The sequence below is a fragment of the Stenella coeruleoalba genome (assembly GCF_951394435.1).
Source record: "Stenella coeruleoalba genome assembly, contig: scaffold_116, whole genome shotgun sequence".
Classification (NCBI taxonomy): domain Eukaryota; kingdom Metazoa; phylum Chordata; class Mammalia; order Artiodactyla; family Delphinidae; genus Stenella; species Stenella coeruleoalba.
Window position 1 is genome coordinate 467755 of NW_027645886.1, and position 21424 is coordinate 489178.

The window sequence follows — 21424 nt, forward strand, 5'->3', positions numbered from 1 at the left end:
TGGTTCTGGGCCGGCATGCTGGGCCTTTGGTTAATTCCTCTTCCTGGTGGGAAATGAGAGTTAAATTTGCCCGTCCAGACACCTCCAGCTAGCCTCTCATTGGTTCTCGCTATTCCTGTTCATCTTCCGCAGAAATTGCAAACTGGGCCAAACAGGAGGTTAAAGGGACTGACTCTCCAAGTGGGGAGAGTGTTAGTAAAGCGTCTGGAATGTTGCACCCGAGTACCAGGGGAGGAAAACTGAGACATATTTGAACACGTCTCCCGATCACATGGTTGATCATACTCTAGGTTCCACATGCATGTTTTAGCTGAAGGAAGAATACCTTAAACCTGGGTAGTTGAAACCCGTGGAATGGGTACCTTGCAATATGACTTCAAAGGGTCTTCATCTGCTCACCGAACCTCTCCAATCCTATCACTGCTGCGTTTATGCCCCTGTACACATGCTTGATTCTCTTTCAGAGACATAGCAATCCATAGGTTTTAAGATACTTACTAGTCAGGTACATTCTTAGGCGTTTAATATGGGGTGTTGAGTCCATTTCGTTGAGCAAGGAGTAGCTCTTGTCTATTCCATATTTGGCTTAAGGAACGTTATCTGTGCTCATTTCAATCTCTGGTTTTATGCAGCACCCCAACTCACCTTTACCCTTAAGCAAGAATACGTTGGTTTTCTAAATTTGAGACCCTGTTCTGTTCTGTAATTCAGTTCCTGTGTAGCCAAGTTTCCATTCCGTGTATTACTGATATCTTATGATGTTTCTTTTTCTGTGTGACTTATTTCAGTTAGAATCATCATACCTGAATCCACTCATTGTGCTGCTAAGGGCCTGATGACACAGATTTTTTATTGCTGAGTGATATTGCTTTGTAAGTAAATACCACAACTTCTTTATCCATTTTTCACTTTCTGCGATGTTGAACTTGTACTGTAAACGAGGTTCTTGTAAACAGAGCCGTTCCAAACTTTGGGGTGACTGTGTCTTTTTGATTTTAATTTCCCTAAGCTATAGGACCATAAGTGGAAGTGCCCTAGGTTCTGTTGCTTTGTTTTTTAGATGTTTCAGGAAACACCATACACTTCTCCCGAGTGGTTGTTGGCAATTTACATCCCACCCATCAGCATAACAAGGCTCCCAGTTCTCCATGGCCTGTCCTGCCTTTCTGGATTTTACACTTTTTTCAGATGGCCCTTTTGACCGGGGGGAAGTGAGACTTCATTGTAGTGCAGATTTCCTTTGCAAGCTTGCTTGGTTGGCCAAAAAGGGCGTATGCGTTTTTTCCTGAATATATTCAGGAAAAAACGCATACGCCCTTTTTGGCCAAGTGCATCATTGTGGACGTTCTGCCTCTTTTCCTATGCTTTCAATGCATTTCCAGTCTACCTCCTGAAATCAGTTTCCTGCAATTCTGCCCCGCTTTCAAGTCCTCTTGGCAGCCTTACTTCAGTCTATTTTTGGACGATAGCTGTCATTTATAACTCTGCAGGTTTGTGAATTACAGTGCCCCTGAGCTCCTTTCTTCAACTTGCTTTCTTGTGACCTGGCCGCAACACCGCAGGCTGGCTTCAGGCCCTAATCTGGTTCCGGTACGGCATGCTGAGCCTTTGGTTATCTCCTCTTCATGGTGGGAAATGAGAGTTAAATTTGCCCGTCCAGACACCTCCAGTTAGCCTCTCATTGGTTCTCGCTATTCCTGTTCATCTTCCGCAGAAATTGCAAACTGGGCCAAACAGGAGGTTAAAGGCGCTGACTCTCCAAGTGGGGAGAGTGTTAGTAAAGCGTCTGGAATGTTGCACCCGAGTACCAGGGGAGGAAAACTGAGACATATTTCAACACGTCTCCCGTTCACATGGTTGATCATACTTGGGTTCCACATGCATGTTTTAGCTGAAGGAAGAATATCTTAAACCTGGAGAGTTAAGACCCGTGTAATGGGTACCATGCAATATGACTTCAAAGGGTCTTCATTTGCTCACTGAACCTCTCCAATCCTATCACTGCTGCGTTTATGCCCCTGTACACATGCTTGATTCTCTTTCGGAGACATAGCAATCCATAGGTTTTAAGATACTTACTAGTCAGGTACATTCTTAGGCGTTTAATATGCGGTGTTGAGTCCATTTCGTTGAGCAAGGAGTAGCTCTTGTCTATTCCATATTTGACTTAAGGAACTTTATCTATGCTCATTTCAATCTCTGGTTTTATGCAGCACCCCAACTCACCTTTACCCTTAAGCAAGCATAAGTTGGTTTTCTAAATTTGAGACCCTGTTCTGTTCTGTAATTCAGTTCCTGTGTAGCCAAGTTTACATTCCGTGTATTACTGATATCTTATGATGTTTCTTTTTCTGTGTGACTTACTTCAGTTAGAATCATCATACCTGAATCCACTCATTGTGCTGCTAAGGGCCTGATGACACAGATTTCATTGCTGAGTGATATTGCTTTGTAAGTAAATACCACAACTTCTTTATCCATTTTTCACTTTCTGCGATGTTGAACTTGTACTGTAAACGAGGTTCTTGTAAACAGAGCCGTTCCAAACTTTGGGGTGGCTGTGTCTTTTTGATTTTAATTTCCCTTAGCTATAGGACCATAAGTGGAAGTGCCCTAGGCTCTGTTGCTTTGTTTTTTAGATGTTTCAGGAAACACCATACACTTCTCCTGAGTGGTTGTTGGCAATTTACATCCCGCCCATCAGCATAACAAGGCTCCCAGTTCTCCATGTCCTGTCCTGCCTTTCTGGATTTTACACTTTTTTCAGATGGCCCTTTTGACCGGGGGGAAGTGAGACTTCATTGTAGTGCAGATTTCCTTTGCAAGCTTGCTTGGTTGGCCAAAAAGGGCGTATGTGTTTTTTCCTGAATATATTCAGGAAAAAACGCATACGCCCTTTTTGGCCAAGTGCATCATTGTGGACGTTCTGCCTCTTTTCCTATGCTTTCAATGCAATTCCAGTCTACCTCCTGAAATCGGTTTCCTGCAATTCTGCCCCGCTTTCAAGTCCTCTTGGCAGCCTTACTTCAGTCTATTTTTGGACGATAGCTGTCATTTATAACTCTGCAGGTTTGTGAATTACAGTGCCCCTGAGCTCCTTTCTTCAACTCGCTTTCTTTTGAGCTGGCCGCAACACCGCAGGATGGCTTCAGGCCCTAATCTGGTTCCGGCCCGGCATGCTGAGCCTTTGGTTAATTCCTCTTCCTGGTGGGAAATGAGAGTTAAATTTGCCCGTCCAGACACCTCCAGCTAGTCTCTCATTGGTTCTCGCTATTCCTGTTCATCTTCCGCAGAAATTGCAAACTGGGCCAAACAGGAGGTTAAAGGGACTGACTCTCCAAGTCGGGAGAGTGTTAGTAAAGCGTCTGGAATGTTGCACCCGAGTACCAGGGGAGGAAAACTGAGACATATTTGAACACGTCTCCCATTCACATGGTTGATCATACTCTGGGTTCCACATGCATGTTTTAGCTGAAGGAAGAATACCTTAAACATGGAGAGTTGAGACGCGTGGAATGGGTACCATGCAATATGACTTCAAAGGGTCTTCATTTGCTCACCGAACCTCTCCAATCCTATCACTGCTGTGTTTATGCCCCTGTACACATGCTTGATTCTCTTTCGGAGACATAGCAATCCATAGGTTTTAAGATACTTACTAGTCAGGTACATTCTTAGGCGTTTAATATGGGGTGTTGAGTCCATTTCGTTGAGCAAGGAGTAGCTCTTGTCTATTCCATATTTGGCTTAAGGAACTTTATCTGTGCTCATTTCAATCTCTGGTTTTATGCAGCACCCCAACTCACCTTTCCCCTTAAGCAAGCATAAGTTGTTTTTCTAAATTTGAGACCCTGTTCTGTTCTGTAATTCAGTTCCTGTGTAGCCAAGTTTCCATTCCGTGTATTACTGATATCTTATGATGTTTCTTTTTCTGTGTGACTTATTTCAGTTAGAATCATCATACCTGAATCCACTCATTGTGCTGCTAAGGGCCTGATGACACAGATTTCATTGCTGAGTGATATTGCTTTGTAAGTAAATACCACAACCACTTTATCCATTTTTCACTTTCTGCGATGTTGAACTTGTACTGTAAACGAGGTTCTTGTAAACAGAGCCGTTCCAAACTTTGGGGTGGCTGTGTCTTTTTGATTTTAATTTCCCTAAGCTATAGGACCATAAGTGGAAGTGCCCTAGGCTCTGTTGCTTTGTTTTTTAGATGTTTCAGGAAACACCATACACTTCTCCCGAGTGGTTGTTGGCAATTTACATCCCGCCCATCAGCATAACAAGGCTCCCAGTTCTCCATGGCCTGTCCTGCCTTTCTGGATTTTACACTTTTTTCAGATGGCCCTTTTGACCGGGGGGAAGTGAGACTTCATTGTAGTGCAGATTTCCTTTGCAAGCTTGCTTGGTTGGCCAAAAAGGGCGTATGCGTTTTTTCCTGAATATATTCAGGAAAAAACGTATACGCCCTTTTTGGCCAAGTGCATCATTGTGGACGTTCTGCCTCTTTTCCTATGCTTTCAATGCAATTCCAGTCTACCTCCTGAAATCGGTTTCCTGCAATTCTGCCCCGCTTTCAAGTCCTCTTGGCAGCCTTACTTCAGTCTATTTTTGGACGATAGCTGTCATTTATAACTCTGCAGGTTTGTGAATTACAGTGCCCCTGAGCTCCTTTCTTCAACTCGCTTTCTTGTGACCTGGCCGCAACACCGCAGGATGGCTTCAGGCCCTAATCTCGTTCCGGCCCGGCATGCTGAGCCTTTGATTAATTCCTCTTCCTGGTGGGAAATGAGAGTTACATTTGCCCGTCCAGACACCTCCAGCTAGCCTCTCATTGGTTCTCGCTATTCCTGTTTATCTTCCGCAGAAATTGCAAACTGGGCCAAACAGGAGGTTAAAGGGACTGACTCTCCAAATGGGGAGAGTGTTAGTAAAGCGTCTGGAATGTTGCACCCGAGTACCAGGGAGGAAAACTGAGACATATTTGAACACGTCTCCCGATCACATGGTTGATCATACTCTAGGTTCCACATGCATGTTTTAGCTGAAGGAAGAATACCTTAAACCTGGGTAGTTGAAACCCGTGGAATGGGTACCATGCAATATGACTTCAAAGGGTCTTCATTTGCTCACCGAACCTCTCCAATCCTATCACTGCTGCGTTTATGCCCCTGTACACATGCTTGATTCTCTTTTGGAGACATAGCAATCCATAGGTTTTAAGATACTTACAAGTCAGGTACATTCTTAGGCGTTTAATATGCAGTGTTGAGTCCATTTCGTTGAGCAAGGAGTAGCTCTTGTCTATTCCATATTTGGCTTAAGGAACTTTATCTGTGCTCATTTCAATCTCTGGTTTTATGCAGCACCCCAACTCACCTTTACCCTTAAGCAAGCATAAGTTGTCTTTCTAAATTTGAGACCCTGTTCTGTTCTGTAATTCAGTTCCTCTGTCGCCAAGTTTCCATTCCGTGTATTACTGATATCTGATGAGGTTTCTTTTTCTGTGTGACTTATTTCAGTTAGAATCATCATACCTGAATCCACTCATTGTGCTGCTAAGGGCCTGATGACATAGATTTCATTGCTGAGTGATATTGCTTTGTAAGTGAATACCACAACTTCTTTATCCATTTTTCACTTTCTGCGATGTTGAGCTTGTACTGTAAACGAGGTTCTTGTAAACAGAGCCGTTCCAAACTTTGCGGAGCTGTGTCTTTTTGATTTTAATTTCCCTAAGCTATAGGACCATAAGTGGAAGTGCCCTAGGCTCTGTTGCTTTGTTTTTTAGATGTTTCAGGAAACACCATACACTTCTCCCAAGTGTCTGTTGGCAATTTACATCCCGCCCTTCAGCATAACAAGGCTCCCAGTTCTCAATGGCCTGTTGCCTTTCTGGATTTTACACTTTTTTCAAATGGCCCTTTTGACCGGGGGGAAGTGAGACTTCATTGTAGTGCAGATTTCCTTTGCAAGCTTGCTTGGTTGGCCAAAAAGGGCGTATGCGTTTTTTCCTGAATATATTCAGGAAAAAACGCATATGCCCTTTTTGGCCAAGTGCATCATTGTGGACGTTCTGCCTCTTTTCCTATGCTTTCAATGCAATTCCAGTCTACCTCCTGAAATCGGTTTCCTGCAATTCTGCCCCGCTTTCAAGTCCTCTTGGCAGCCTTACTTCAGTCTATTTTTGGACGATAGCTGTCATTTATAACTCTGCAGGTTTGTGAATTACAGTGCCCCTGAGCTCCTTTCTTCAACTCGCTTTCTTGTGACCTGGCCGCAACACCGCAGGATGGCTTCAGGCCCTAATCTGGTTCTGGGCCGGCATGCTGAGCCTTTGGTTAATTCCTCTTCCTGGTGGGAAATGAGAGTTAAATTTGCCCGTCCAGACACCTCCAGCTAGCCTCTCATTGGTTCTCGCTATTCCTGTTCATCTTCCGCAGAAATTGCAAACTGGGCCAAACAGGAGGTTAAAGGGACTGACTCTCCAAGTGGGGAGAGTGTTAGTAAAGCGTCTGGAATGTTGCACCCGAGTACCAGGGGAGGAAAACTGAGACATATTTGAACACGTCTCCCGATCACATGGTTGATCATACTCTAGGTTCCACATGCATGTTTTAGCTGAAGGAAGAATACCTTAAACCTGGGTAGTTGAAACCCGTGGAATGGGTACCATGCAATATGACTTCAAAGGGTCTTCATCTGCTCACCGAACCTCTCCAATCCTATCACTGCTGCCTTTATGCCCCTGTACACATGCTTGATTCTCTTTCGGAGACATAGCAATCCATAGGTTTTAAGATACTTACTAGTCAGGTACATTCTTAGGCGTTTAATATGGGGTGTTGAGTCCATTTCGTTGAGCAAGGAGTAGCTCTTGTCTATTCCATATTTGGCTTAAGGAACTTTATCTGTGCTCATTTCAATCTCTGGTTTTATGCAGCACCCCAACTCACCTTTACCCTTAAGCAAGAATACGTTGGTTTTCTAAATTTGAGACCCTGTTCTGTTCTGTAATTCAGTTCCTGTGTAGCCAAGTTTCCATTCCGTGTATTACTGATATCTGATGATGTTTCTTTTTCTGTGTGACTTATTTCAGTTAGAATCATCATACCTGAATCCACTCATTGTGCTGCTAAGGGCCTGATGACATAGATTTCATTGCTGAGTGATATTGCTTTGTAAGTGAATACCACAACTTCTTTATCCATTTTTCACTTTCTGCGATGTTGAACTTGTACTGTAAACGAGGTTCTTGTAAACAGAGCCGTTCCAAACTTTGGGGAGCTGTGTCTTTTTGATTTTAATTTCCCTAAGCTATAGGACCATAAGTGGAAGTGCCCTAGGCTCTGTTGCTTTGTTTTTTAGATGTTTCAGGAAACACCATACACTTCTCCCAAGTGTCTGTTGGCAATTTACATCCCGCCCTTCAGCATAACAAGGCTCCCAGTTCTCAATGGCCTGTTGCCTTTCTGGATTTTACACTTTTTTCAGATGGCCCTTTTGACCGGGGGGAAGTGAGACTTCATTGTAGTGCAGATTTCCTTTGCAAGCTTGCTTGGTTGGCCAAAAAGGGCGTAAGCGTTTTTTCCTGAATATATTCAGGAAAAAACGCATACGCCCTTTTTGGCCAAGTGCATCATTGTGGACTTTCTGCCTCTTTTCCTATGCTTTCAATGCAATTCCAGTCTACCTCCTGAAATCGGTTTCCTGCAATTCTGCCCCGCTTTCAAGTCCTCTTGGCAGCCTTACTTCAGTCTATTTTTGGACGATAGCTGTCATTTATAACTCTGCAGGTTTGTGAATTACAGTGCCCCTGAGCTCCTTTCTTCAACTCGCTTTCCTGTGAACTGGCCGCAACACCGCAGGATGGCTTCAGGCCCTAATCTGGTTCCGGGCCGGCATGCGGAGCCTTTGGTTAATTCCTCTTCCTGGTGGGAAATGAAAGTTAAATTTGCCCGTCCAGACACCTCCAGCTAGCCTCTCATTGGTTCTCGCTATTCCTGTTCATCTTCCGCAGAAATTGCAAACTGGGCCAAACAGGAGGTTAAAGGGACTGACTCTCCAAGTGGGGAGAGTGTTAGTAAAGCGTCTGGAATGTTGCACCCGAGTACCAGGGGAGCAAAACTGAGACATATTTGAACACGTCTCCCGTTCACATGGTTGATCATACTTGGGTTCCACATGCATGTTTTAGCTGAAGGAAGAATACCTTAAACCTGGAGAGTTAAGACCCGTGGAATGGGTACCATGCAATATGACTTCAAAGGGTCTTCATTTGCTCACCGAACCTCTCAAATCCTATCACTGCTGCGTTTATGCCCCTGTACACATGCTTGATTCTCTTTCGGAGACATAGCAATCCATAGGTTTTAAGATACTTACTAGTCAGGTACATTCTTAGGCGTTTAATATGCGGTGTTGAGTCCATTTCATTGAGCAAGGAGTAGCTCTTGTCTATTCCATATTTGACTTAAGGAACTTTATCTGTGCTCATTTCAATCTCTGGTTTTATGCAGCACCCCAACTCACCTTTACCCTTAAGCAAGCATAAGTTGGTTTTCTAAATTTGAGACCCTGTTCTGTTCTGTAATTCAGTTCCTGTGTAGCCAAGTTTACATTCCGTGTACTACTGATATCTTATGATGTTTCTTTTTCTGTGTGACTTACTTCAGTTAGAATCATCATACCTGAATCCACTCATTGTGCTGCTAAGGGCCTGATGACACAGATTTCATTGCTGAGTGATATTGCTTTGTAAGTAAATACCACAACTTCTTTATCCATTTTTCACTTTCTGCGATGTTGAACTTGTACTGTAAACGAGGTTCTTGTAAACAGAGCCGTTCCAAACTTTGGGGTGGCTGTGTCTTTTTGATTTTAATTTCCCTAAGCTATAGGACCATAAGTGGCAGTGCCCTAGGCTCTGTTGCTTTGTTTTTTAGATGTTTCAGGAAACACCATACACTTCTCCCGAGTGGTTGTTGGCAATTTACATCCCGCCCATCAGCATAACAAGGCTCCCAGTTCTCCATGACCTGTCCTGCCTTTCTGGATTTTACACTTTTTTCAGATGGCCCTTTTGACCGGGGGGAAGTGAGACTTCATTGTAGTGCAGATTTCCTTTGCAAGCTTGCTTGGTTGGCCAAAAAGGGCGTATGCGTTTTTTCCTGAATATATTCAGGAAAAAACGCATACGCCCTTTTTGGCCAAGTGCATCATTGTGGACGTTCTGCCTCTTTTCCTATGCTTTCAATGCAATTCCAGTCTACCTCCTGAAATCGGTTTCCTGCAATTCTGCCCCGCTTTCAAGTCCTCTTGGCAGCCTTACTTCAGTCTGTTTTTGGACGATAGCTGTCATTTATAACTCTGCAGGTTTGTGAATTACAGTGCCCCTGAGCTCCTTTCTTCAACTCGCTTTCTTGTGACCTGGCCGCAACACCGCAGGATGGCTTCAGGCCCTAATCTGGTTCCGGGCCGGCATGCGGAGCCTTTGGTTAATTCCTCTTCCTGGTGGGAAATGAGAGTTAAATTTGCCCGTCCAGACACCTCCAGCTAGCCTCTCATTGGTTCTCGCTATTCCTGTTCATCTTCCGCAGAAATTGCAAACTGGGCCAAACAGGAGGTTAAAGGGACTGACTCTCCAAGTGGGGAGAATGTTAGTAAAGCGTCTGGAATGTTGCACCCGAGTACCAGGGGAGGAAAACTGAGACATATTTGAACACGTCTCCCGATCACATGGTTGATCATACTCTAGGTTCCACATGCATGTTCTAGCTGAAGGAAGAATACCTTAAACCTGTGTAGTTGAAACCCGTGGAATGGGTACCATGCAATATGACTTCAAAGGGTCTTCATCTGCTCACCGAACCTCTCCAATCCTATCACTGCTGCGTTTATGCCCCTGTACACATGCTTGATTCTCTTTCGGAGACATAGCAATCCATAGGTTTTAAGATACTTACTAGTCAGGTACATTCTTAGGCGTTTAATATGGCGTGTTGAGTCCATTTCGTTGAGCAAGGAGTAGCTCTTGTCTATTCCATATTTGGCTTAAGGAACTTTATCTGTGCTCATTTCAATCTCTGGTTTTATGCAGCACCCCAACTCACCTTTACCCTTAAGCAAGAATACGTTGGTTTTCTAAATTTGAGACCCTGTTCTGTTCTGTAATTCAGTTCCTGTGTAGCCAAGTTTACATTCCGTGTATTACTGATATCTTATGATGTTTCTTTTTCTGTGTGACTTATTTCAGTTAGAATCATCATACCTGAATCCACTCATTGTGCTGCTAAGGGCCTGATGACACAGATTTCATTGCTGAGTGATATTGCTTTGTAAGTAAATACCACAACTTCTTTATCCATTTTTCACTTTCTGCGATGTTGAACTTGTACTGTAAACGAGGTTCTTGTAAACAGAGCCGTTCCAAACTTTGGGGTGGCTGTGTCTTTTTGATTTTAATTTCCCTAAGCTATAGGACCATAAGTGGAAGTGCCCTAGGTTCTGTTGCTTTGTTTTTTAGATGTTTCAGGAAACACCATACACTTCTCCCGAGTGGTTGTTGGCAATTTACATCCCGCCCATCAGCATAACAAGGCTCCCAGTTCTCCATGGCCTGTCCTGCCTTTCTGGATTTTGCACGTTTTTCAGATGGCCCTTTTGACCGGGGGGAAGTGAGACTTCATTGTAGTGCAGATTTCCTTTGCAAGCTTGCTTGGTTGGCCAAAAAGGGCGTATGCGTTTTTTCCTGAATATATTCAGGAAAAAACGCATACGCCCTTTTTGGCCAAGTGCATCATTGTGGACGTTCTGCCTCTTTTCCTATGCTTTCAATGCAATTCCAGTCTACCTCCTGAAATCGGTTTCCTGCAATTCTGCCCCGCTTTCAAGTCCTCTTGGCAGCCTTACTTCAGTCTATTTTTGGACGATAGCTGTCATTTATAACTCTGCAGGTTTGTGAATTACAGTGCCCCTGAGCTCCTTTCTTCAACTCGCTTTCTTGTGACCTGGCCGCAACACCGCAGGATGGCTTCAGGCCCTAATCTGGTTCCGGCCCGGCATGCTGAGCCTTTGGTTAATTCCTCTTCCTGGTGGGAAATGAGAGTTAAATTTGTCCGTCCAGACACCTCCAGCTAGCCTCTCATTGGTTCTCGCTATTCCTGTTCATCGTCCGCAGAAATTGCAAACTGGGCCAAACAGGAGGTTAAAGGGACTGACTCTCCAAGTGGGGAGAGTGTTAGTAAAGCGTCTGGAATGTTGCACCCGAGTACCAGGGGAGGAAAACTGAGATATATTTGAACACGTCTCCCGATCACATGGTTGATCATACTCTAGGTTCCACATGCATGTTTTAGCTGAAGGAAGAATACCTTAAACCTGGGTAGTTGAAACCCGTGGAATGGGTACCATGCAATATGACTTCAAAGGGTCTTCATTTGCTCACCGAACCTCTCCAATCCTATCACTGCTGCGTTTATGCCCCTGTACACATGCTTGATTCTCTTTTGGAGACATAGCAATCCATAGGTTTTAAGATACTTACAAGTCAGGTACATTCTTAGGGGTTTAATATGCGGTGTTGAGTCCATTTCGTTGAGCAAGGAGTAGCTCTTGTCTATTCCATATTTGGCTTAAGGAACTTTATCTGTGCTCATTTCAATCTCTGGTTTTATGCAGCACCCCAACTCACCTTTCCCCTTAAGCAAGCATAAGTTGTCTTTCTAAATTTAAGACCCTGTTCTGTTCTGTAATTCAGTTCCTGTGTAGCCAAGTTTCCATTCCGTGTATTACTGATATCTGATGATGTTTCTTTTTCTGTGTGACTTATTTCAGTTAGAATCATCATACCTGAATCCACTCATTGTGCTGCCAAAGGCCTGATGACATAGATTTCATTGCTGAGTGATATTGCTTTGTAAGTGAATACCACAACTTCTTTATCCATTTTTCACTTTCTGCGATGTTGAACTTGTACTGTAAACGAGGTTCTTGTAAACAGAGCCGTTCCAAACTTTGGGGAGCTGTGTCTTTTTGATTTTAATTTCCCTAAGCTATAGGACCATAAGTGGAAGTGCCCTAGGCTCTGTTGCTTTGTTTTTTAGATGTTTCAGGAAACACCATACACTTCTCCCAAGTGTCTGTTGGCAATTTACATCCCGCCCTTCAGCATAACAAGGCTCCCAGTTCTCAATGGCCTGTTGCCTTTCTGGATTTTACACTTTTTTCAGATGGCCCTTTTGACCGGGGGGAAGTGAGACTTCATTGTAGTGCAGATTTCCTTTGCAAGCTTGCTTGGTTGGCCAAAAAGGGCGTATGCGTTTTTTCCTGAATATATTCAGGAAAAAACGCATACGCCCTTTTTGGCCAAGTGCATCATTGTGGACTTTCTGCCTCTTTTCCTATGCTTTCAATGCAATTCCAGTCTACCTCCTGAAATCGGTTTCCTGCAATTCTGCCCCGCTTTCAAGTCCTCTTGGCAGCCTTACTTCAGTCTATTTTTGGACGATAGCTGTCATTTATAACTCTGCAGGTTTGTGAATTACAGTGCCCCTGAGCTCCTTTCTTCAACTTGCTTTCTTGTGACCTGGCCGCAACACCGCAGGCTGGCTTCAGGCCCTAATCTGGTTTCGGCATGGCACGCTGAGCCTTTGGTTATTTCCTCTTCATGGTGGGAAATGAGAGTTAAATTTGCCCGTCCAGACACCTCCAGTTAGCCTCCCATTGGTTCTCGCTATTCCTGTTCATCTTCCGCAGAAATTGCAAACTGGGCCAAACAGGAGGTTAAAGGCGCTGACTCTCCAAGTGGGGAGAGTGTTAGTAAAGCGTCTGGAATGTTGCACCCGAGTACCAGGGGAGGAAAACTGAGACATATTTGAACACATCTCCCGTTCACATGGTTGATCATACTTGGGTTCCACATGCATGTTTTAGCTGAAGGAAGAATACCTTAAACCTGGAGAGTTAAGACCCGTGTAATGGGTACCATGCAATATGACTTCAAAGGGTCTTCATTTGCTCACCGAACCTCTCCAATCCTATCACTGCTGCGTTTATGCCCCTGTACACATGCTTGATTCTCTTTCGGAGACATAGCAATCCATAGGTTTTAAGATACTTACTAGTCAGGTACATTCTTAGGCGTTTAATATGCGGTGTTGAGTCCATTTCGTTGAGCAAGGAGTAGCTCTTGTCTATTCCATATTTGACTTAAGGAACTTTATCTGTGCTCATTTCAATCTCTGGTTTTATGCAGCACCCCAATTCACCTTTACCCTTAAGCAAGCATAAGTTGGTTTTCTAAATTTGAGACCCTGTTCTGTTCTGTAATTCAGTTCCTGTGTAGCCAAGTTTACATTCCGTGTATTACTGATATCTTATGATGTTTCTTTTTCTGTGTGACTTACTTCAGTTAGAATCATCATACCTGAATCCACTCATTGTGCTGCTAAGGGCCTGATGACACAGATTTCATTGCTGAGTGATATTGCTTTGTAAGTAAATACCACAACTTCTTTATCCATTTTTCACTTTCTGCGATGTTGAACTTCTACTGTAAACGAGGTTCTTGTAAACAGAGGCGCCCCAAACTTTGGGGTGGCTGTGTCTTTTTGATTTTAATTTCCCTAAGCTATAGGACCATAAGTGGCAGTGCCCTAGGCTCTGTTGCTTTGTTTTTTAGATGTTTCAGGAAACACCATACACTTCTCCCGAGTGGTTGTTGGCAATTTACATCCCGCCCATCAGCATAACAAGTCTCCCAGTTCTCCATGGCCTGTCCTGCCTTTCTGGATTTTACACTTTTTTCAGATGGCCCTTTTGACCGGGGGGAAGTGAGACTTCATTGTAGTGCAGATTTCCTTTGCAAGCTTGCTTGGTTGGCCAAAAAGGGCGTATGCGTTTTTTCCTGAATATATTCAGGAAAAAACGCATACGCCCTTTTTGGCCAAGTGCATCATTGTGGACGTTCTGCCTCTTTTCCTATGCTTTCAATGCAATTCCAGTCTACCTCCTGAAATCGGTTTCCTGCAATTCTGCCCCGCTTTCAAGTCCTCTTGGCAGCCTTACTTCAGTCTGTTTTTGGACGATAGCTGTCATTTATAACTCTGCAGGTTTGTGAATTACAGTGCCCCTGAGCTCCTTTCTTCAACTCGCTTTCTTGTGACCTGGCCGCAACACCGCAGGATGGCTTCAGGCCCTAATCTGGTTCCGGGCCGGCATGCGGAGCCTTTGGTTAATTCCTCTTCCTGGTGGGAAATGAGAGTTAAATTTGCCCGTCCAGACACCTCCAGCTAGCCTCTCATTGGTTCTCGCTATTCCTGTTCATCTTCCGCAGAAATTGCAAACTGGGCCAAACAGGAGGTTAAAGGGACTGACTCTCCAAGTGGGGAGAGTGTTAGTAAAGCGTCTGGAATGTTGCACCCGAGTACCAGGGGAGGAAAACTGAGACATATTTGAACACGTCTCCCGTTCACATGGTTGATCATACTTGGGTTCCACATGCATGTTTTAGCTGAAGGAAGAATACCTTAAACCTGGAGAGTTAAGACCCGTGTAATGGGTACCATGCAATATGACTTCAAAGGGTCTTCATTTGCTCACCGAACCTCTCCAATCCTATCACTGCTGCGTTTATGCCCCTGTACACATGCTTGATTCTCTTTCGGAGACATAGCAATCCATAGGTTTTAAGATACTTACTAGTCAGGTACATTCTTAGGCGTTTAATATGCGGTGTTGAGTCCATTTCGTTGAGCAAGGAGTAGCTCTTGTCTATTCCATATTTGACTTAAGGAACTTTATCTGTGCTCATTTCAATCTCTGGTTTTATGCAGCACCCCAACTCACCTTTACCCTTAAGCAAGCATAAGTTGGTTTTCTAAATTTGAGACCCTGTTCTGTTCTGTAATTCAGTTCCTGTGTAGCCAAGTTTACATTCCGTGTATTACTGATATCTTATGATGTTTCTTTTTCTGTGTGACTTACTTCAGTTAGAATCATCATACCTGAATCCACTCATTGTGCTGCTAAGGGCCTGATGACACAGATTTCATTGCTGAGTGATATTGCTTTGTAAGTAAATACCACAACTTCTTTATCCATTTTTCACTTTCTGCGATGTTGAACTTCTACTGTAAACGAGGTTCTTGTAAACAGAGGCGCCCCAAACTTTGGGGTGGCTGTGTCTTTTTGATTTTAATTTCCCTAAGCTATAGGACCATAAGTGGCAGTGCCCTAGGCTCTGTTGCTTTGTTTTTTAGATGTTTCAGGAAACACCATACACTTCTCCCGAGTGGTTGTTGGCAATTTACATCCCGCCCATCAGCATAACAAGGCTCCCAGTTCTCCATGGCCTGTCCTGCCTTTCTGGATTTTACACTTTTTTCAGATGGCCCTTTTGACCGGGGGGAAGTGAGACTTCATTGTAGTGCAGATTTCCTTTGCAAGCTTGCTTGGTTGGCCAAAAAGGGCGTATGCGTTTTTTCCTGAATATATTCAGGAAAAAACGCATACGCCCTTTTTGGCCAAGTGCATCATTGTGGACGTTCTGCCTCTTTTCCTATGCTTTCAATGCAATTCCAGTCTACCTCCTGAAATCGGTTTCCTGCAATTCTGCCCCGCTTTCAAGTCCTCTTGGCAGCCTTACTTCAGTCTGTTTTTGGACGATAGCTGTCATTTATAACTCTGCAGGTTTGTGAATTACAGTGCCCCTGAGCTCCTTTCTTCAACTCGCTTTCTTGTGACCTGGCCGCAACACCGCAGGATGGCTTCAGGCCCTAATCTGGTTCTGGCCCGGCAAGCTGAGCCTTTGGTTAATTCCTCTTCCTGGTGGGAAATGAGAGTTAAATTTGCCCGTCCAGACACCTCCAGCTAGCCTCTCATTGGTTCTCGCTATTCCTGTTCATCTTCCGCAGAAATTGCAAACTGGGCCAAACAGGAGGTTAAAGGGACTGACTCTCCAAGTGGGGAGAGTGTTAGTAAAGCGTCTGGAATGTTGCACCCGAGTACCAGGGTACGAAAACTGAGACATATTTGAACACGTCTCCCGATCACATGGTTGATCATACTCTAGGTTCCACATGCATGTTTTAGCTGAAGGAAGAATACCTTAAACCTGGGTAGTTGAAACCCGTGGAATGGGTACCATGCAATATGACTTCAAAGGGTCTTCATTTGCTCACCGAACCTCTCCAATCCTATCACTGCTGCGTTTATGCCCCTGTACACATGCTTGATTCTCTTTCGGAGACATAGCAATCCATAGGTTTTAAGATACTTACTAGTCAGGTACATTCTTAGGCGTTTAATATGCGGTGTTGAGTCCATTTCGTTGAGCAAGGAGTAGCTCTTGTCTATTCCATATTTGGCTTAAGGAACTTTATCTGTGCTCATTTCAATCTCTGGTTTTATGCAGCCCCATCTCACCTTTACCCTTAAGCAAGCATAAGTTGGTTTTCTAAATTTGAGACCCTGTTCTGTTCTGTAATTCAGTTCCTGTGTAGCCAAGTTTCCATTCCGTGTATTACTGATATCTTATGATGTTTCTTTTTCTGTGTGACTTATTTCAGTTAGAATCATCATACCTGAATCCACTCATTGTGCTGCTAAGGGCCTGATGACATAGATTTCATTGCTGAGTGATATTGCTTTGTAAGTAAATACCACAACTTCTTTATCCATTTTTCACTTTCTGCGATGTTGAAGTTGTACTGTAAACGAGGTTCTTGTAAACAGAGCCGTTCCAAACTTTGGGGTGGCTGTGTCTTTTTGATTTTAATTTCCCTAAGCTATAGGACCATAAGTGGAAGTGCCCTAGGCTCTCTTGCTTTGTTTTTTAGATGTTTCAGGAAACACCATACACTTCTCCCAAGTGTCTGTTGGCCATTTACATTCCGCCCATCAGCATAACAAGGCTCCCAGTTCTCCATGGCTTGTCCTGCCTTTCTGGATTTTACACGTTTTTCAGATGGCCCTTTTGACCGGGGGGAAGTGAGACTTCATTGTAGTGCAGATTTCCTTTGCAAGCTTGCTTGGTTGGCCAAAAAGGGCGTATGCGTTTTTTCCTGAATATATTCAGGAAAAAACGCATACGCCCTTTTTGGCCAAGTGCATCATTGTGGACGTTCTGCCTCTTTTCCTATGCTTTCAATGCAATTCCAGTCTACCTCCTGAAATCGGTTTCCTGCAATTCTGCCCCGCTTTCAAGTCCTCTTGGCAGCCTTACTTCAGTCTATTTTTGGACGATAGCTGTCATTTATAACTCTGCAGGTTTGTGAATTACAGTGCCCCTGAGCTCCTTTCTTCAACTCGCTTTCTTGTGACCTGGCCGCAACACCGCAGGATGGCTTCAGGCCCTAATCTGGTTCCGGCCCGGCATGCTGAGCCTTTGGTTAATTCCTCTTCCTGGTGGGAAATGAGAGTTAAATTTGCCCGTCCAGACACCTCCAGCTAGCCTCTCATTGGTTCTCGCTATTCCTGTTCATCGTCCGCAGAAATTGCAAACTGGGCCAAACAGGAGGTTAAAGGGACTGACTCTCCAAGTGGGGAGAGTGTTAGTAAAGCGTCTGGAATGTTGCACCCGAGTACCAGGGGAGGAAAACTGAGATATATTTGAACACGTCTCCCGATCACATGGTTGATCATACTCTAGGTTCCACATGCATGTTTTAGCTGAAGGAAGAATACCTTAAACCTGGGTAGTTAAAACCCGTGGAATGGGTACCATGCAATATGACTTCAAAGGGTCTTCATTTGCTCACCGAACCTCTCCAATCCTATCACTGCTGCGTTTATGCCCCTGTACACATGCTTGATTCTCTTTTGGAGACATAGCAATCCATAGGTTTTAAGATACTTACAAGTCAGGTACATTCTTAGGCGTTTAATATGCGGTGTTGAGTCCATTTCGTTGAGCAAGGAGTAGCTCTTGTCTATTCCATATTTGGCTTAAGGAACTTTATCTGTGCTCATTTCAATCTCTGGTTTTATGCAGCACCCCAACTCACCTTTACCCTTAAGCAAGCATAAGTTGTCTTTCTAAATTTAAGACCCTGTTCTGTTCTGTAATTCAGTTCCTGTGTAGCCAAGTTTCCATTCCGTGTATTACTGATATCTGATGATGTTTCTTTTTCTGTGTGACTTATTTCAGTTAGAATCATCATACCTGAATCCACTCATTGTGCTGCCAAAGGCCTGATGACATAGATTTCATTGCTGAGTGATATTGCTTTGTAAGTGAATACCACAACTTCTTTATCCATTTTTCACTTTCTGCGATGTTGAACTTGTACTGTAAACGAGGTTGTTGTAAACAGAGCCGTTCCAAACTTTGGGGAGCTGTGTCTTTTTGATTTTAATTTCCCTAAGCTATAGGACCATAAGTGGAAGTGCCCTAGGCTCTGTTGCTTTGTTTTTTAGATGTTTCAGGAAACACCATACACTTCTCCCAAGTGTCTGTTGGCAATTTACATCCCGCCCTTCAGCATAACAAGGCTCCCAGTTCTCAATGGCCTGTTGCCTTTCTGGATTTTACACTTTTTTCAGATGGCCCTTTTGACCGGGGGGAAGTGAGACTTCATTGTAGTGCAGATTTCCTTTGCAAGCTTGCTTGGTTGGCCAAAAAGGGCGTATGCGTTTTTTCCTGAATATATTCAGGAAAAAACGCATACGCCCTTTTTGGCCAAGTGCATCATTGTGGACTTTCTGCCTCTTTTCCTATGCTTTCAATGCAATTCCAGTCTACCTCCTGAAATCGGTTTCCTGCAATTCTGCCCCGCTTTCAAGTCCTCTTGGCAGCCTTACTTCAGTCTATTTTTGGACGATAGCTGTCATTTATAACTCTGCAGGTTTGTGAATTACAGTGCCCCTGAGCTCCTTTCTTCATTTTGCTTTCTTGTGACCTGGCCGCAACACCGCAGGCTGGCTTCAGGCCCTAATCTGGTTTCGGCATGGCACGCTGAGCCTTTGGTTATTTCCTCTTCATGGTGGGAAATGAGAGTTAAATTTGCCCGTCCAGACACCTCCAGTTAGCCTCCCATTGGTTCTCGCTATTCCTGTTCATCTTCCGCAGAAATTGCAAACTGGGCCAAACAGGAGGTTAAAGGCGCTGACTCTCCAAGTGGGGAGAGTGTTAGTAAAGCGTCTGGAATGTTGCACCCGAGTACCAGGGGAGGAAAACTGAGACATATTTGAACACATCTCCCGTTCACATGGTTGATCATACTTGGGTTCCACATGCATGTTTTAGCTGAAGGAAGAATACCTTAAACCTGGAGAGTTAAGACCCGTGTAATGGGTACCATGCAATATGACTTCAAAGGGTCTTCATTTGCTCACCGAACCTCTCCAATCCTATCACTGCTGCGTTTATGCCCCTGTACACATGCTTGATTCTCTTTCGGAGACATAGCAATCCATAGGTTTTAAGATACTTACTAGTCAGGTACATTCTTAGGCGTTTAATATGCGGTGTTGAGTCCATTTCGTTGAGCAAGGAGTAGCTCTTGTCTATTCCATATTTGACTTAAGGAACTTTATCTGTGCTCATTTCAATCTCTGGTTTTATGCAGCACCCCAATTCACCTTTACCCTTAAGCAAGCATAAGTTGGTTTTCTAAATTTGAGACCCTGTTCTGTTCTGTAATTCAGTTCCTGTGTAGCCAAGTTTACATTCCGTGTATTACTGATATCTTATGATGTTTCTTTTTCTGTGTGACTTACTTCAGTTAGAATCATCATACCTGAATCCACTCATTGTGCTGCTAAGGGCCTGATGACACAGATTTCATTGCTGAGTGATATTGCTTTGTAAGTAAATACCACAACTTCTTTATCCATTTTTCACTTTCTGCGATGTTGAACTTCTACTGTAAACGAGGTTCTTGTAAACAGAGGCGCCCCAAACATTGGGGTGGCTGTGTCTTTTTGATTTTAATTTCCCTAAGCTATAGAACCATAAGTGGCAGTGCCCTAGGCTCTGTTGCTTTGTTTTTTAGATGTTTCAGGAAACACCATACACTTCTCCCGAGTGGTTGTTGGCAATTTACATCCCGCCCATCAGCATAACAAGTCTCCCAGTTCTCCATGGCCTGTCCTGCCTTTCTGGATTTTACACTTTTTTCAGATGGCCCTTTTGACCGGGGGGAAGTGAGACTTCATTGTAGTGCAGATTTCCTTTGCAAGCTTGCTTGGTTGGCCAAAAAGGGCGTATGCGTTTTTTCCTGAATATATTCAGGAAAAAACGCATACGCCCTTTTTGGCCAAGTGCATCATTGTGGACGTTCTGCCTCTTTTCCTATGCTTTCAATGCAATTCCAGTCTACCTCCTGAAATCGGTTTCCTGCAATTCTGCCCCGCTTTCAAGTCCTCTTGGCAGCCTTACTTCAGTCTGTTTTTGGACGATAGCTGTCATTTATAACTCTGCAGGTTTGTGAATTACAGTGCCCCTGAGCTCCTTTCTTCAACTCGCTTTCTTGTGACCTGGCCGCAACACCGCAGGATGGCTTCAGGCCCTAATCTGGTTCCGGGCCGGCATGCGGAGCCTTTGGTTAATTCCTCTTCCTGGTGGGAAATGAGAGTTAAATTTGCCCGTCCAGACACCTCCAGCTAGCCTCTCATTGGTTCTCGCTATTCCTGTTCATCTTCCGCAGAAATTGCAAACTGGGACAAACAGGAGGTTAAAGGGACTGACTCTCCAAGTGGGGAGAGTGTTAGTAAAGCGTCTGGAATGTTGCACCCGAGTACCAGGGGAGGAAAACTGAGACATATTTGAACACGTCTCCCGTTCACATGGTTGATCATACTTGGGTTCCACATGCATGTTTTAGCTGAAGGAAGAATACCTTAAACCTGGAGAGTTAAGACCCGTGTAATGGGTACCATGCAATATGACTTCAAAGGGTCTTCATTTGCTCACCGAACCTCTCCAATCCTATCACTGCTGCGTTTATGCCCCTGTACACATGCTTGATTCTCTTTCGGAGACATAGCAATCCATAGGTTTTAAGATACTTACTAGTCAGGTACATTCTTAGGCGTTTAATATGCGGTGTTGAGTCCATTTCGTTGAGCAAGGAGTAGCTCTTGTCTATTCCATATTTGGCTTAAGGAACTTTATCTGTGCTCATTTCAATCTCTGGTTTTATGCAGCCCCATCTCACCTTTACCCTTAAGCAAGCATAAGTTGGTTTTCTAAATTTGAGACCCTGTTCTGTTCTGTAATTCAGTTCCTGTGTAGCCAAGTTTCCATTCCGTGTATTACTGATATCTTATGATGTTTCTTTTTCTGTGTGACTTATTTCAGTTAGAATCATCATACCTGAATCCACTCATTGTGCTGCTAAGGGCCTGATGACATAGATTTCATTGCTGAGTGATATTGCTTTGTAAGTAAATACCACAACTTCTTTATCCATTTTTC

At 43.9% G+C, this 21424-nt stretch overlaps 1 long non-coding RNA gene across 5 annotated transcripts in view; it reads left to right on the plus strand.

The window, feature by feature from the left end:
• LOC307181491 overlaps positions 1 to 21424 on the plus strand; it is an 856694-nt gene that overhangs the window by 411949 nt on the left and 423321 nt on the right. Inside the window, exon 1 of one of the 5 annotated variants that reach the window (XR_013826903.1) lies at positions 841 to 872. The exons of the other annotated variants lie outside the window; for them this stretch is intronic. This is a non-coding gene — a long non-coding RNA (uncharacterized lncRNA). Of the gene's footprint in view, positions 1 to 840; positions 873 to 21424 lie in introns of those variants that run through there. 5 annotated transcript variants of the gene reach the window in all.